This window comes from Aptenodytes forsteri, unplaced genomic scaffold (genome assembly GCF_000699145.1).
Source record: "Aptenodytes forsteri isolate BGI_AS27 unplaced genomic scaffold, ASM69914v1 Scaffold55, whole genome shotgun sequence".
Taxonomy (NCBI): Eukaryota; Metazoa; Chordata; class Aves; order Sphenisciformes; family Spheniscidae; genus Aptenodytes; species Aptenodytes forsteri.
In genome coordinates, this window is record NW_008796063.1 from 13,029,607 (window position 1) to 13,033,488 (window position 3,882).

Consider the following 3,882-nt stretch of genomic DNA (forward strand, 5'->3'; position numbering starts at 1 on the left):
ATGATGTTTACACTCCTGCTGTTACTTCCGTTGATTTCATTTTTTCCCTGCATTTTGTGTAGAACTACCCTCCTATTTTAATTCTCTTTATATGGATCGCTGCAGACTTTTTTTATTTTCCAAAGATAACTTTTTTTCTTAAAATAAAACTACATTCAAAAATTAGTAGAGAGATTATCTGTTAACATGGCCTCTGCAGCTTCTACTGCTTGCACTGTGAAATGCAAACACATGCACCACATACATAGCAAAAATGCTACAGCAGAAATTAACTGCAGTTGTAAAACACCAGTTTAATTTTTTGACATGAGTAATGGTTCGAGCATACCTAAAACTAGAGTTTTAGGTATTTTTCCAGGCTTTTTCCAACCTGTCTCCATTTAGAGGTCACGTGACAGGAGAAGGTTAGCACCCAGGACTGCAGAGGAATGTATTTGCACTTGAATTTGGTTCTTGGAATATTACAAAGACATATTCTGAGTGATGCTGTTGAGATCATATAACCTTGCAGAGTAGGAAGATGCTTGTAACTTCAGTAGGCAAAAGCATAAGATCCTCTTATCAAGAAAGGGTAGTCAGAAGATTTGTTGTATTATTTTTAAAATTTTGTAAATAAACTGGGATCGTGGAAAGTAAAGACTTCTAGGAAAACATCAGTGCCGAATTATGGTAATGAAAGTAGGAGAAACTCTGTCAAGTAGCAAAAAACTTTTGTGTAGCTTAGGGCATTAATACTGTAACAGTGTTTGTGGCTGCTGAATGCCCTGCTGGTTTTCACATATGTGAATTCAAACAGATCCTCCTGGCCAAAAGGCAAATTCTTTTCCATTTGATCTGGCAAGATTTTTCTCTCACCGGTTCAGAGTTTTGGCTCTATAACTAGACAGTATCATAATGGTCCATACAGCTGATTGAACAGTCAGATTTGTGTTTGTTTATGTCCTTGCATATTTTTACAAGGCTCAAAAAATATCAGGCCCGTCACAGAACTAGTAAAATGTATGGATTGCACAGAGTAAAGTTTACAGCTATTTCAAATGTTACACAGCTGAGAGTTGTGAACACAAAGAAAAGGAATGAAGAAGGACAGACCCAGAATAATATTACATGACAACTCAATTAAGCTGTATGCATCAAGACAGTCCTGTTCAGACTCACTTCCTATTCCAGTAGGCAGACATCATATTCTGATTCATTTGTACGCCTGCTTATCTGGGCTGTGGATCAGCCATACAGACTATACATGTATCTCACCATGTATGAGCTGAGACAAACACAAATCAGGCAACAGCATCACTATAGGCAATTCGCTAGGTTCTGCTGCTTAACATCAGACATAGTAAACTGTAGCATTTTCCTTTATAGCAAAACAAAGAATGGCGCCTTCAGAACAGAGGTAGTAAAGGACACAATAGCATCTAAAGCTGTTTCATGAAATACCAGTATATCATATCAATTCAAGCCTTTCAGCATGGAAAGTATTCATTGATGCTGTAAAGCCAAGTTTTGCTGTCATTCTTTGAGATGAAGACAACGCTGCAGAGTCCAATGGCTTCATCTTGCAGAGTTTAGGGTACCAGACCTGCTGGAAAACTTGTACAGTAGAGATTTTTATCTTTTGCTCAGTTGAAAACAAACTGAGAAACTAAAATTAAATAGACCAGGAGGCAACAACAAAATCCATGAGTTTGTCAGCAGTCTGAGGAAAAAGGGAGAGTAGAGACCCATTATTGAGCAGGAAAGGGAGGGAACAATAGATGATGCATAATGGATTGAAGGATAACAGCACCCTCTTTTTGTTTCAGTAGAAAAATATAGTTTAACAATGAAGATAATTAATAAGATTCATTTTAACAAGATGACAGTTGCACACACAAAATTTGAGTTAAACCCCTTAACAGGTGTGTTAAATTCTGCAGGGCCAGATGGAATTTGCCCTAAAGTATTTTTTGCAAAAACAAAACCAAAAAAACAAGCGAACCATAAATAACGACCCGAAGCAGTCCCTGCAACGTTGAAAGTTATTTCTGAGAAGCCACGCAGAACAAGAAACCCAGAGGACTTTTGAAAGATAAACAGTCTCAGCTTTAAATGTTGGAAAAATAGGGCCCAAAATAATGATAAACCAACTAGCCTAACTTCATTCTTTAAAAGGATTCTGTAATAAATTACTAAAAAAAATTTTTTTAACTATCCAGAGGATTAAAAAGTGAGAAACGTTATAAATTGATTCATCAACTTCCTTCTATGACAAGAGAGTTTACTTGCTGATGATGGGGAAGAAGCATATATTATATAATCTGACTTTTGGTAAGATTTTTAACACAGTTCAATTTTAAAGGAGCACTAAGGAAGCTAGTTGGCCTAAATGATACCACCTAGACTTATGAATGAATGATTACACTTTTTGAAAATGCATTTGAGTCTAATCTTTAATAGTTCCCCATTAAACTGAAATGGCATTTCAAGTGGTATTCCAGGAGTCTATCCTGGCTCAATCTTGGTCTGATTCAACGTTTTCATTAATTTTGGTGACGAAATAGAAAGTATGCATGCAAGATTTGTGACATTGTTCTGGGAAGGATTTTTAGTCATTTTGGGAGACAAAAATGAGGAGAAAAAATATTTTGACAAATTTTAAATACAGTCTAAATAACATGAAATTCCATAAAGTGTGAAGGATTGCACTTTGAAAGAGAAAGTAAATGCATTAATATAAACTGGGGAACAATAGGTTACTAGCAATGTATTGAAATAGGATGCGAGAGCTGCAGTGTACCATAATATAATAATGAATTAGCAGTGAAATGTTACTGCAGACAGAAAAATACTATTATAGCACAGTAATTTGAGAATGGTAGCAAGTACTTATTTCATTCTACTTGTAACAAATGAGGCCGCAGTTGAATAGTATATCCAAGTCTAGGCATGATACCTTCAGGAAGATGTAAATCAGTTGGAAAGAATCCAGGGAAGAAAACACTGCCTATGAGGCCAAGAATTTGGATACAGCTTGAAAAAGAGTGAAGGTATATTTAAAACAAAAAAACGCGCACACACCCCTGCCCAACCTATTAGAAGATCATGATCAGTTGTTCTACTTGTCTGCTGAAGAAAAGGAAGAGAAAATCATCATACAGGAAAGTTGATTTAGGCTGGCTATTGCAAAAATCTTTCTGAAGAAAGTAGTTCACCGCTGGAACACTGTGGCTGCCCTGGCTCTCCACCCCATTCCCATTTGAAGCCAAATATCTGCATCTTGTGGACTCTGATGCAGTTCACTAAACTAGATGGCCCTTCCCTGCATTCTCCTTTTGAGTAACCCCTCACAATGCAATAATCCAAATTCTTTGCTACTAAGCGTCATGCACAAATGGCCCATCCCTCTCAGCACGCCTGTGAGCCTCGTGGTGGTCGGCGTTGGATCCGGCTGACTCCTGTGAGGAAACGCACTTCCAGTGCTTGTGAACACAGGCGGGAAGGACGTGCTTTCTACACACATACCTGACAGAACCAACTCTCATTCTCATACCACGCAGTAGTTTAAGAAATGGTGACAGGTACTTAGCGGGCACATTTATTACATGGGATAAAGACGATTCAGTTCCCAGACTGCAAAGGAAAACTGGTCGGAATCGGTGCATTCATACTCAAGGGGCACAGGGAACATGCATTTCTTCCAGAGAAGGCAGATTTTTAGGAGTGAACGTCTGTACTGAAACTGCATTTATGATGCATCCGAGTTCATGGCTGTAACGAGGACTCGGTGCTCTCAACGGACCTTCACAAGGTCAGGCACTGGCCGCTACCAACAGCGTGAGCAGCACGGAGGCCGTGCGCCAACTAACACCCCCCCCCCCCCGGTAACAAGACCCCCCCCCC